Below are 15,107 nucleotides of genomic sequence, written 5' to 3'. Positions count from 1 at the left end.
GTCGTTGTGGCCACGGCCATGGCCGTGTCACGCGAGATACTAGTGAGCCGCTGGCAGTATGCTAGTCGCCGTGTGTGCACTGTAGCACAGCCGTGAGGGCCCGTCGAGCGGACACGTGCTTCTCGCCATGGCCAGGGCCCTGCTGGTCATCGTAGGTTGAACCGCGCGCAACGCGAGCCACCGGGTCTTCCTGCCTGCGCTTGCTGGCTCATGTGCACGCACCACACATGGCCACCACGCTGGCCTGCCCGTGCCCACGTCTTCCCGCTGCTACGGCGCCTCGAGCGCTCGCTCGTTGGCCACTGTGTTGTGCGTGGGCACGCTGGCTGACTAGGTCACCGCAGAGCCTGCCACTGTCGTACCACGTCGAGGCTGCGCCGGATGCGCGAGCCTCGCGGGATGGTCGGCACACCCAGCCGCAGCGCGCACACACCCATCGGCGCACCGATGGCCACGCGCCCTCCCGGCGTCGTTCGTGCTGAGCTGCGCGTTCCCGCACTCCGTCGTTCCCTCGTGGCCGAGCGTCACCCGTTGCGCGAGCTGGCCGCCGCGCGAGCCGTGCTGGCCGTTGACCCCGATTCGCCCGGCGTGTAAACCGGTGCCGCCGCCAGAGTTCGGGCGGCTAGAAAAACCTAGTCGTCGCCCCCTCGGCCCACAGGCGTTCTTGTACCCAAATTCTTCAAAGTGCACGCGCACTTTTAAGATGAAACGAGCGGCCTCGCTTTCAGACTATCCACAGTGGGAGTAACATAGGTAGCAACATTATACATATCTGGATAAAATAGATGATATGGCAAGCAATAAATAAAGAAATGGAGAAAAATGGTAAATAGTTACTAATAGTATGAGTAACATCACACATATCAAGACTAGTAACATGTGCATGTTACTAATCTATGTTACTACCCATTGTGGCCAGTCTCACAACGCATGCATGTGTTAATTTATGTGTCTGCTAGTGCATGTATGCTGGCATTAAATACGTTCACATTGCTCGTTTAGTTTGAGAAAGACAGATCCATTTGCATTTATTTCGGGTTTTCAAAAATTTAAAAAGCTACATCTTCCAAACCGCGCGTCGGAATTGAAATCCGTTTTGACCATTGGAATCCCCGCGACGAGATCTTTGAAACTAGATCCCGCATTGGTATGTTTCGACAAATTTTTTCAATTCCAACTTTGGGGCTATATGGTGCAACTTTAGTACTGCATGGTGCTGAAGGAAATATGCCCTAGAGGCAATAATAAAGTATTATTTATTTCCTTATATCATGATAAATGTTTATTATTCATGCTAGAATTGTATTAACCGGAAACATAATACATGTGTGAATACATAGACAAACAGTGTGTCACTAGTATATATGCCTCTACTTGACTAGCTCGTTAATCAAAGATGGTTATGTTTCCTAGCCATAGACATGAGTTGTCATTTGATTAACGGGATCACCTCATTAGGAGAATGACGTGATTGACTTGACCCATTCCGTTAGCTTAGCACCCGATCGTTTAGTATGTTGCTATTGCTTTCTTCATGACTTATACATGTTCCTATGACTATGAGATTATGCAACTCCCGTTTACCGGAGGAACACTTTGTGTGCTACCAAACGTCACAACGTAAATGGGTGATTATAAAGGTGCTCTACAGGTGTCTCCAAAGGTACTTGTTGGGTTGGCGTATTTCGAGATTAGGATTTGTCACTCCGATTGTCGGAGAGGTATCTCTGGGCCCACTCGGTAATGCACATCACTATAAGCCTTGCAAGCATTGTGACTAATGAGTTAGTTGCGGGATGATGTATTACGGAACGAGTAAAGAGACTTGCCGGTAACGAGATTGAACTAGGTATCGAGATACCGACGATCGAATCTCGGGCAAGTAACATATCGATGGCAAAGGGAACAACGTATGTTGTTATGCGGTCTGACCGATAAAGATCTTCGTAGAATATGTAGGAACCAATATGAGCATCCAGGTTCCGCTATTGGTTATTGACCGGAGAGGTGTCTCAGTCATGTCTACATAGTTCTCGAACCCGTAGGGTCCGCACGCTTAACGTTACGATGACAGTTTTATTATGAGTTTATATGTTTTGATGTACCGAAGGTTGTTCGGAGTCCCGGATGTGATCACGGACATGACGAGGAATCTCGAAATGGTCGAGACATAAAGATCGATATATTGGACGACTATATTCGGACACCGGAAGTGTTCCGGAGAAGTTTCGGATAAAACCGGAGTGTCGGAGGGGTTACCGGAACCCCCCGGGGAAGTATTGGGCCTTAGTGGGCCTGAGGGGAGAGAGAGGGCAGCAGCCAGGAGGTGGCGCGCCCCCTCCCATAAGGAGTCCTAATTGGACTAGGGGAAGGCGGCGCAGCCCCTCTTTCCCTCTCCCTCTCCCTCTCTTTCCTTCCCCCCCCTCTCTTCCTAGTTGGACTAGGAAAGGGGAGTCCTACTCCTACTAGGAGGAGGACTCCCCCACTCTCCTTGGCGCGCCCAAGGCAGCCGGCCTCCCCCTTGCTCCTTTATATACGGGGCAGGGGGGCACCTCTACACACAATTGATATACGATATTTTAGCCGTGTGCGGTGCCCCCCTCCACCATATTACACCTCGATAATATCGTTGCGGAGCTTAGGCGAAGCCCTGCGTCGGTAGAACATCATCATCGTCACCACGCCGTCATGCTGACGAAACTCTCCCTCAACACTCGGCTGGATCGGAGTTCGAGGGACGTCATCGAGCTGAACGTGTGCTGAACTCGGAGGTGCCGTGCGTTCGGTACTTGATCGGTCGGATCGTGAAGACGTACGACTACATCAACCGCGTTGTGATAACGCTTACGCTTTCGGTCTACGAGGGTACGTGACAACACTCTCCCCTCTCGTTGCTATGCATCACCATGATCTTGCGTGAGCGTAGGAATTTTTTTGAAATTACTACGTTCCCCAACAGTGGTATCAGAGCCTGGTTTTATGCGTTGATGCTATGCACGAGTAGAACACAAGTGAGTTGTGGGCGATATAAGTCATAATGCTTACCAGCATGTCATACTTTGGTTCAGCGGTATTGTGAGATGAAGCGGCCCGGACCGACATTACGCGTACGCTTACACGAGACTGGTTTCACCGTTGGGAGCACTCGTTGCTTAAAGGTGACTGGCGGGTGTCTGTCTCTCTCACTTTAGTTGAACCGAGTGTGGCTACGCCCGGTCCTTGCGAAGCTTAAAACAACACCAACTTGACAAACTATCGTTGTGGTTTTGATGCGTAGGTAAGAACGGTTCTTGCTAAGCCCGTAGCAGCCACGTAAAACTTGCAACAACAAAGTAGAGGACGTCTAAAATGTTTTTGCAGGGCATGGTGTGATGTGATATGGTCAAGACATGATGCTATATTTATTGTGTGAGATGATCATGTTTTGTAACCGAGTTATCGGCAACTGGCAGGAGCCATATGGTTGTCGCTTTATTGTATGCAATGCAATCGCCATGTAATTGTTTTACTTTATCACTAAGCGGTAGCGATAGTCATAAAAGCAATAAGTTGGCGAGACGACAACGATACTACGATGGAGATCAAGGTGTCGCGCCGGTGACGATGGTGATCATGACGGTGCTTTGGAGATGGAGATCACAAGCACGGTGCTTCGGAGATGGAGATCACAAGCACAAGATGATGATGGCCATATCATATCACTTATATTGATTGCATGTGATGTTAATCTTTTATGCATCTTATCTTGCTTTGATTGACGGTAGCATTATAAGATGATCTCTCACTAAAATTTCAAGATAAAAGTGTTCTCCCTGAGTATGCACCGTTGCGAAAGTTCTTCGTGCTGAGACACCACGTGATGATCGGGTGTGATAGGCTCTACGTTCAAATACAACGGGTGCAAAACAGTTTCACACGCGGAATACTCAGGTTAAACTTGATGAACCTAGCATATGCAGATATGGCCTCGGAACACAGAGACCGAAAGGTCGAGCGTGAATCATATAGTAGATATGATCAACATAGTGATGTTCACCATTGAAACTACTCCATCTCACGTGATGATCGGACATGGTTTAGTTGATTTGGATCACGTAATCACTTAGATGATTAGAGGGATGTCTATCTAAGTGGGAGTTCTTAAGTAATATGATTAATTGAACTTGAATTTATCATGAACTTAGTACCTGATAGTATCTTGCTTGTCTATGTTAATTGTAGATAAATGGCCCGTGTTGTTGTTCCGTTGAATTTTAATGCGTTCCTTGAGAAAGCAAAGTTGAAAGATGATGGTAGCAATTACACGGACTGGGTCCATAACTTGAGGATTATCCTCATTGCTGCACAGAAGAATTACGTCCTAGAAGCACCGCTAGGTGCCAGGCCTCCTGCAAGAGCAACGCCAGAAGTTATGAATGTCTGGCAGAGCAAAGCTGATGACTACTCGATAGTTCAGCGTGCCATGCTTTACGGCTTAGAACCGGGTCTTCAACGACGTTTTGAACGTCATGGAGCATATGAGATGTTCCAGGAGTTGAAGTTAATATTTCAAGCAAATGCCCGGATTGAGAGATATGAAGTCTCCAATAAGTTCTATAGCTGCAAGATGGAAGAGAATAGTTCTGTCAGTGAGCATATACTCAAAATGTCTGGGTATAATAATCACTTGATTCAACTAGGAGTTAATCTTCCGGATAATAGCGTCATTGACAGAATTCTTCAATCACTGCCACCAAGCTACAAGAGCTTCGTGATGAACTATAACATGCAAGGGATGGATAAGACAATTCCTGAGCTCTTCGCAATGCTAAAGGCAGCGGAGGTAGAAATCAACAAGGAGCATCAAGTGGTGATGGTCAGTAAAACCACTAGTTTCAAGAAAAAGGGCAAAGGGAAGAAGAAGGGGAACTTCAAGAAGAACAGCAAGCAAGTTGCTGTTCAGGAGAAGAAATCCAAGTCTGGACCTAAGCCTGAAACTGAGTGCTTCTACTGTAAGCAGACTGGTCACTGGAAGCGGAACTGCCCCAAGTATTTGGCGGAAAAGAAGGATGGCAAGGTTAACAAAGGTATATGTGATATACATGTTATTGATGTGTACCTTACTAATACTCGCAGTAGCACCTGGGTATTTGATACTGGTTCTGTTGCTAATATTTGCAACTCGAAACAGGGGCTACAGATTAAGCGAAGATTGGCTAAGGACGAGGTGATGATGCGCGTGGGAAATGGTTCCAAGTCGATGTGATCGCCGTCGGCACGCTACCTCTACATCTACCTTCGGGATTAGTTTTAGACCTAAATAATTGTTATTTGGCGCCAGCGTTAAACATGAACATTATATCTGGATCTTGTTTAATGCGAGACGCTTATTCATTTAAATCAGAGAATAATGGCTGTTCTATTTATATGAATAATATCTTTTATGGTCATGCACCCTTGAAGAGTGGTCTATTTTTAATGAATCTCGATAGTAGTGATACACATATTCATAATGTCGAAACCAAAAGATGCAGAGTTGATAATGACAGTGCAACTTATCTGTGGCACTGCCGTTTGGGTCATATCGGTGTAAAACGCATGAAGAAACTGTTGGGGAACGTAGTAATTTCAAAAAAATTCCTACGCACACGCAAGATCATGGTGATGCATAGCAACGAGAGGGGAGAGTGTTGTCCACGTACCCTCGTAGACCGAAAGCGGAAGCGTTAGCACAACGCGGTTGATGTAGTTGTACGTCTTTACGATCCGACCGATCACGTACCAAACGAACGGCACCTCCGAGTTCAGCACACGTTCAGCCCGATGACGTCCCTCGAACTCCTATCCAGCCGAGTGTCGAGGGAGAGTTTCGTCAGCACGACGGCGTGGTGACGATGATGACGTCCCTCGAACTCCTCTTTTCCTTGTGGGAGTAGGAGAAGGGAAGGGGGAAGGAAAAAGAAGGAAGGGGGCGCCCCCCCTGCCTAGTCCAATTCGGACTAGCCCATGGGGAGGGGTGCGGCCACCCTTTGGGGCCTTTCTCTCCTTTCCCGTATGGCCCATTAAGGCCCAATACGAATTCCCGTAACTCTCCGGTACTCCGAAAAATACACGAAACACTCAGAACCTTTCCGAAGTTCGAATATAGTCGTCCAATATATCGATCTTTACGTCTCGGCCATTTCGAGACTCCTCGTCATGTCCCCGATCTCATCCAGGACTCCGAACTCCTTCGGTACATCAACATACATAAACTCATAATAAAACTGTCATCGTAACGTTAAGCGTGCGGACCCTACGGGTTCGAGAACTATGTAGACATGACCGAGACACCTCTCCGGTCAATAACCAATAGCAGAACCTGGATGCTCATATTGGTTCCTACATATTCTACGAAGATCTTTATCGGTCAGACCGCATAACAACATACGTTGTTCCCTTTGTCATCGGTATGTTACTTGTCCGAGATTCGATCGTCGGTATCTCGATACCTAGTTCAATCTCGTTACTGGCAAGTCTCTTTCCTCGTTCCGTAATACATCATCCCGCAACTAACTCATTAGTCACAATGCTTGCAAGGCTTATAGTGATGTGCATTACCGAGTGGGCCCAGAGATACCTCTCCGACAATCGGAGTGACAAATCCTAATCTCGAAATACGCCAACCCAACAAGTACCTTTGGAGACACCTGTAGATCACCTTTATAATCATCCATTTACGTTGTGACGTTTGGTAGCACACAAAGTGTTCCTCCGGTAAACGGGAGTTGCATAATCTCATAGTCATAGGAACATGTATAAGTCATGAAGAAAGCAATAGCAACATACTAAACGATCGGGTGCTAAGCTAACGGAATGGGTCAAGTCAATCACGTCATTCTCCTAATGAGGTGATCCCGTTAATCAAATGACAACTCATGTCTATGGCTAGGAAACATAACCATCTTTGATTAATGAGCTAGTCAAGTAGAGGCATACTAGTGACACACTGTTTGTCTATGTATTCACACATGTATTATGTTTCCGGTTAATACAATATTAGCATGAATAATAAACATTTATCATGATATAAGGAAATAAATAATACTTTATTATTGCCTCTAGGGCATATTTCCTTCAGTCTCCCACTTGCACTAGAGTCAATAATCTAGTTCACATCGCCATGTGATTTAACATCAATAGTTCACATCACCATGTGATTAACACCCATAGTTCACATCATCATGTGACCAACACCCAAAGGGTTTACTAGAGTCAATAATCTAGTTCACATTGCTATGTGATTAACACCCAAAGAGTACTAAGGTGTGATCATGTTTTGCTTGTGAGATAATTTTAGTCAACGGGTCTGTCACATTCAGATCCGTAAGTATTTTGCAAATTTCTATGTCTACAATGTTCTGCACGGAGCTACTCTAGCTAATTGCTCCCACTTTCAATACGTATCTAGACCGAGACTTAGAGTCATCTAGATTAGTGTCAAAACTTGCATCGACGTAACCCTTTACGACGAACCTTTTGTCACTTCGATAATCGAGAAACATATCCTTATTCCACTAAGGATAATTTTTACCGCTGTCCAGTGATCTACTCCTAGATCACTATTGTACTCCCTTGCCAAAATTAGTGTAGGGTATACAATAGATCTGGTACACAGCATGGCATACTTTATAGAACCTCTGGCCAAGGCATAGGGAATGACTTTTATTCTCTTTCTATCTTATGCCGTGGTCGGGCTTTGAGTCTTACTCAATTTCACACCTTGTAACACAGGCAAGAACTCTTTCTTTGACTGTTCTATTTTGAACTACTTCAAAATCTTGTTAAGGTATGTACTCATTGAAAAAACTTATCAAGCGTCTTGGTCTATCTCTATAGATCTTGATGCTCAATATATAAGCAGCTTCACCGAGGTCTTTCTTTGAAAAACTCCTTTCAAAAACTCCTTTATGCTTTGCAGAATAATTCTACATTATTTCCGATCAACAATATGTCATTCACATATACTTATCAGAAATACTGTAGTGCTCCCACTCACTTTCTTGTAAATACAGGCTTCACCGCAAGTCTGTATAAAACTATATCCTTTGATCAACTTATCAAAGCGTATATTCCAACTCCGAGATGCTTGCACCAGTCCATAGATGGATCGCTGGAGCTTGCATATTTTGTTAGCACTTTTAGGATTGACAAAATCTCCTGGTTGCATCATATACAACTCTTCTTTAATAAATCCATTAAGGAATGCAGTTTTGTTTATCCATTTGCCATATTTCATAAAATGCGGCAATTGCTAACATGATTCGGACAGACTTAAGCATAGTTACAAGTGAGAAACTCTCATCGTAGTCAACACTTTGAACTTGTCGAAAACCTTTTTGCGACAATTCTAGCTTTGTAGATAGTAATACTACTATCAGCGTCAGTCTTCCTCTTGAAGATCCATTTATTCTCAATTGCTTGCCGATCATCGGGCAAGTCAACCAAAGTCCATACTTTGTTCTCATACATGGATCTCAACTCAGATTTCATGGCCTCAAGCTATTTTGCGGAATCTGGACTCACCATCGCTTCTTCATAGTTCGTAGGTTCGTCATGGTCTAGTAACATAACCTCCAGAACAGGATTACCGTACCACTCTGGTGCGGATCTTGATCTAGTTGACCTACGAGGTTTGGTAGTAACTTGATCTGAAGTTACATGATCATCATTATTAACTTCCTCACTAATTGGTGTAGGATTCACATGAACAGATTTCTGTGATGAACTACTTTCCAATAAGGGAGCAGGTACAGTTACCTCATCAAGTTCTACTTTCCTCCCACTCACTTCTTTCGAGAGAAACTCCTTCTCTAGAAAGGATCCATTCTTAGCAACGAATGTCTTGCCTTCGGATCTGTGATAGAAGGTGTACCCAACTGTCTCCTTTGGGTATCCTATGAAGACACATTTCTCCGATTTGGGTTTGAGCTTATTAGGATGAAACCTTTTCCGCAACCCCAAACTTTAAGAAACGACAACTTTGGTTTCTTGCCAAACCACAGTTCATAAGATGTCGTCTCAACGGATTTAGATGGTACCCTATTTAACGTGAATGCAGCTGTCTGTAATGAATAACCCCAAAAACGATAGTGGTAGATCGGTAAGAGACATCATATATCGCACCATATCTAATAAAGTACGGTTACGATGTTCGGACACACCATTACACTGTGGTGTTCCAGGTGGCGTGAGTAGTGAAACTATTTCACATTGTTTTAACTGAAGGCCAAACTCGTAACTCAAATATTCTTCTCCACGATCAGATCGTAGAAACTTTATTTTCTTGTTACGATGATTTTCCGCTTCACTCTGAAATTATATGAACTTTTCAAATGTTTCAGACTTCTGTTTCATTAAGTAGGTATACCCATATCTGCTCAAATCATCTGTGAAGGTCAGAAAATAATGATACCTGCTACGAGCCTCAATTTTCATTGGACCACATACATCTGTATGTATGACTTCCAACAAATCTGTTGCTCTCTCCATAGTTCCGGAGAACGGTGTTTTGGTCATCTTGCCCATGAGGCACGGTTCGCAAGTAACAAGTGATTCATAATCAAGTGATTCCAAAAGTCCATCAGTATGGAGTTTCTTCATGCGCTTTACACCGATATGACCCAAACGGCAGTGCCACAAATAAGTTGCACTATCATTATTAACTTTGCATCTTTTGGCTTCAATATTATGAATATGTGTATCACTACGATCGAGATCCAACAAACCATTTTCGTTGGTGTGTATGACCATAGAAGGTTTTTATTCATGTAAACCGAACAACAATTGTTCTCTAACTTAAATGAATAACCGTATTGCAATAAACATGATCAAATCATATTCATTCTCAACGCAAACACCAAATAACACTTATTTAGTTTCAACACTAATTCTGAAAGTACAGGGAGTGTGCGATGATGATCATATCAATCTTGGAACTACTTCCAACACACATCGTCACCTCGCCTTTTTACTAGTCTCTGTTTATTCTGCATCTCCCGTTTCGAGTTACTACTCTTAGCAACTGAACCAGTATCAAATACCGAGGGGTTGCTATAAACACTAGTAAGTACACATCAATAACATGTATATCCAATATACCTTTGTTCACTTTGCCATCCTTCTTATCCACCAAATACTTGGGGTAGTTCCGCTTCCAGTGACCAGTCCCTTTGCAGTAGAACTTAGTCTCAGGCTTAGGTACATACTTGGGCTTCTTCACTTGAGTAGCAACTTGCTTGCCGTTCTTTTGAAGTTCCCTTTCTATCTCTTTGCCCTTTTCTTGAAACTAGTGGTCTTGTTAACCATCAACACTTGATGCTCTTTCTTGATTTCTACCTTCGTCGATTTCAGCATCGCGAAGAGCTCGGGAATTACTTTCGTCATCCCTTACATACTATAGTTCATCACGAAGTTCTACTAACTTGGTGATGGTGACTAGAGAATTCTGTCAATCACTATTTTATTTGGAAGATTAACTCCCACTTGATTCAAGCGATTGTAGTACCCAGACAATCTGAGCACATGCTCACTAGTTGAGCGATTCTCCTCCATCTTTTAGCTATAGAACTTGTTGGAGACTTCATAACTCTCAACTCGGGTATTTGCTTGAAATATTAACTTCAACTCCTGGAACATCTCATATGGTCCATGACGTTCAAAACGTCTTTGAAGTCCCGATTCTAAGCCGTTAAGCATGGTGCACTAAACTATCAAGTAGTCATCATATTGAGCTAGCCAAACGTTCATAACATCTGTATCTGCTCCTGCAATAGGTCTGTCACTTAGCGGTGCATCAAGGAAATAATTTTTCTGTGCAGCAATGAGGATAATCCTCAGATCACGGATCCAATCCGCATCTTTGCTACTAACATCTTTCAACATAATTTTTTCTCTAGGAACATATCATAAATAAACACAGGGAAGCAACAACGCGAGCTATTTATCTATAACATAATTTGCAAAATACTATCAGGACTAAGTTCATGATAAATTTAAGTTCAATTAATCATATTACTTAAGCACTCCCACTTAGATAGACATCCCTCTAATCCTCTAAGTGATCACGTGATCCATATCAACTAAACCATGTCCGATCATCACGTGAGATGGAGTAGTTTCAATGGTGAACATCACCATGTTGATCATATCTACTATATGATTCACGCTCGACCTTTCGGTCTCCGTGTTCCGAGGCCATATCTGCATATGCTAGGCTCGTCAAGTTTAACCTGAGTATTCCGCGTGTGCAACTGTTTTGCACCCGTTGTATTTGAACGTAGAGCCTATCACACCCGATCATCATGTGGTGTCTCAGCACGAAGAACTTTTGCAACGGTGCATACTCAGGGAGAACACTTTTATCTTGAAATTTTAGTGAGAGATCATCTTATAATGCTACCGTCAATCAAAGCAAGATAAGATGCATAAAAGATTAACATCACATGCAATCAATATAAGTGATATGATATGGCCATCATCATCTTGTGCTTGTGATCTCCATCTCCGAAGCACCGTGCTTGTGATCTCCATCTCCAAAGCACCGTCATGATCACCATCATCACCGGCGTGACACCTTGATCTCCATCGTAGTATCGTTGTCGTCTCGCCAACTTATTGCTTTTACGACTATCGCTACCGCTTAGTGATAAAGTAAAACAATTACATGGCGATTGCATTGCATACAATAAAGCGACAACCGTATGGCTCCTGCCAGTTGCCGATAACTCGGTTACAAAACATGATCATCTCATACAATAAATATAGCATCATGTCTTGACCATATCACATCACACCATGCCCTGCAAAAACAAGTTAGACGTCCTCTACTTTGTTGTTGCAAGTTTTACGTGGCTGCTACGGGCTTAGCAAGAACCGTTCTTACCTACGCATCAAAACCACAACGATAGTTTGTCAAGTTGGTGCTGTTTTAACCTTCGCAAGGACCGGGCGTAGCCACACTCGGTTCAACTAAAGTGAGAGAGACAGACACCCGCCAGTCACCTTTAAGCAACGAGTGCTCTCAACGGTGAAACCAGTCTCGTGTAAGCGTACGCGTAATGTCGGTCCGGGCCGCTTCATCTCACAATACCGCCGAACCAAAGTATGACATGCTGGTAAGCATTATGACTTATATCACCCACAACTCACTTGTGTTCTAATGAGGTGATCCCGTTAATCAAATGACAACTCATGTCTATGGCTAGGAAACATAACCATCTTTGATTAATGAGCTAGTCAAGTAGAGGCATACTAGTGACACACTGTTTGTCTATGTATTCACACATGTATTATGTTTCCGGTTAATACAATTCTAGCATGAATAATAAACATTTATCATGATATAAGGAAATAAATAATACTTTATTATTGCCTCTAGGGCATATTTCCTTCAGAAACTCCATACTGATGGACTTTTGGAATCACTTGATTTTGAATCACTTGGTACTTGCGAACCGTGCCTCATGGGCAAGATGACCAAAACACTGTTCTCCGGAACTATGGAGAGAGCAACAGATTTGTTGGAAATCATACATATAGATGTATGTGGTCCGATGAATATTGAGGCTCGTGGCGGATATCGTTATTTTCTCACCTTCACAGATGATTTGAGCAGATATGGGTATATCTACTTAATGAAACATAAGTCTGAAACATTTGAAAAGTTCAAAGAATTTCAGAGTGAAGTTGAAAATCATCGTAACAAGAAAATAAAATTTCTATGATCTGATCGTGGAGGAGAATATTTGAGTTACGAGTTTGGCCTACATTTGAAACAATGCGGAATAGTTTCGCAACTCACGCCACCCGGAACACCATAGCGTAATGGTGTGTCCGAACGTCGTAATCGTACTTTATTAGATATGGTGCGATCTATGATGTCTCTTACTGATTTACCGCTATCGTTTTGGGGTTATGCTTTAGAGACGGCTGCATTCACTCTAAATAGGACACCATCGAAATCCGTTGAGACGCGCCTTATGAACTATGGTTTGGCAAGAAACCAAAGTTGTCGTATCTTAAAGTTTGGGGTTGTGATGCTTATGTGAAGAAACTTCAACCTGATAAGCTCGAACCTAAATCGGAGAAATGTGTCTTCATAGGATACCCAAAGGAGACTGTTGGGTACACCTTCTATCACAGATCCAAAGACAAGATATTCGTTGCTAAGAATGGATCCTTTCTAGAGAAGGAGTTTCTCTCGAAAGAAGTGAGTGGGAGGAAAGTAGAACTTGATGAGGTAACTGTACCTGCTCCCTTATTGGAAAGTAGATCATCACAGAAATCAGTTTCTGCGACACCTACACCAATTAGTGAGGAAGTTAATGATAATGATCATGAAACTTCAGATCAAGTTATTACTGAACCTCGTAGGTCAACTAGATCAAGATCTGCACCAGAGTGGTACGGTAATCCTGTTCTGGAGGTTATGTTACTAGACCATGATGAACCTACGAACTATGAAGAAGCGATGGTGAGCCCAGATTCCGCAAAATGGCTTGAAGCCATGAAATCCGAGATGGGATCCATGTATGAGAACAAAGTATGGACTTTGGTTGACTTGCCCGATGGTCGGCAAGCCATTGAAAATAAATGGATCTTCAAGAAGAAGACTGACGCTGATGGTAATGTTACTGTCTATAAAGCTCGACTTGTTGCGAAAGGTTTTCGACAAGTTCAAGGGATTGACTACGATGAGACCTTCTCACCCGTAGCGATGCTTAAGTCTGTCCGAATCATGTTAGCAATTGCCGCATTTTATGATTATGAAATTTGGCAAATGGATGTCAAAACTGCATTCCTGAATGGATTTCTGGAAGAAGAGTTGTATATGATGCAACCGGAAGGTTTTGTCGATCCAAAGGGAGCTAACAAAGTGTGCAAGCTCCAGCGATCCATTTATCGACTGGTGCAAGCCTCTCGGAGTTGGAATAAACGCTTTGATAGTGTGATCAAAGCATTTGGTTTTATACAGACTTTTGGAGAAGCCTGTATTTACAAGAAAGTGAGTGGGAGCTCAATAGCATTTATGATATTATATGTGGATGACATATTGCTGATTGGAAATGATATAGAATTTCTAGATAGCATAAAGGGATACTTGAATAAGAGTTTTTCAATGAAAGACCTCGGTGAAGCTGCATATATATTAGGCATTAAGATCTATAGAGATATATCAAGACGCTTAATTGGACTTTCACAAAGCACATACCTTGACAAAGTTTTGAAGAAGTTCAAAATGGATCAAGCAAAGAAAGGGTTCTTGCCTGTGCTACAAGGTGTGAGATTGAGTAAGACTCAATGCCGACCACTGCAGAAGATAGAGAGAAGATGAAAGATGTTCCCTATGCTTCAGCCATAGGCTCTATCATGTATGCAATGCTGTGTACCAGACCTGATGTGTGCCTTGCTATAAGTTTAGCAGGGAGGTACCAAAGTAATCCAGGAGTGGATCACTGGACAGCGGTCAAGAACATCCTGAAATACCTGAAAAGGACTAAGGATATGTTTCTCATTTATGGAGGTGACAAAGAGCTCATCGTAAATGGTTACGTTGATGCAAGCTTTGACACTGATCCGAACGATTCTAAATCGCAAACCGGATACGTATTTACATTGAACGGTGGAGCTGTCAGTTGGTGCAGTTCTAAGCAAAGTGTCATGGCGGGATCTACGTGTGAAGCGGAGTACATAGCTGCTTCGGAAGCAGCAAATGAAGGAGTCTGGATGAAGGAGTTCATATCCGATCTAGGTGTCATACCTAGTGCATCGGGACCAATGAAAATCTTTTGTGATAATACTGGTGCAATTGCCTTAGCAAAGGAATCCAGATTTCACAAGAGAACCAAGCACATCAAAAGACGCTTCAATTCCATCTGGGATTTAGTCCAGGTGGGAGACATAGAAATTTGCAAGATACATACGGATCTGAATGTTGCAGACCCGTTGACTAAGCCTCTTCCACGAGCAAAACATGATCAGCACCAAGACTCCATGGGTGTAAGAATCATTACTGTGTAACCTAGATTATTGACTCTAGTGCAAGTGGGAGACTGAAGGAAATATGCCCTACAGGCAATAATAAAGTA

This window comes from Aegilops tauschii, chromosome 5 (assembly GCF_002575655.3).
Source record: "Aegilops tauschii subsp. strangulata cultivar AL8/78 chromosome 5, Aet v6.0, whole genome shotgun sequence".
NCBI classification, from domain to species: domain Eukaryota; kingdom Viridiplantae; phylum Streptophyta; class Magnoliopsida; order Poales; family Poaceae; genus Aegilops; species Aegilops tauschii.
This window is presented reverse-complemented; position numbering follows the sequence as displayed.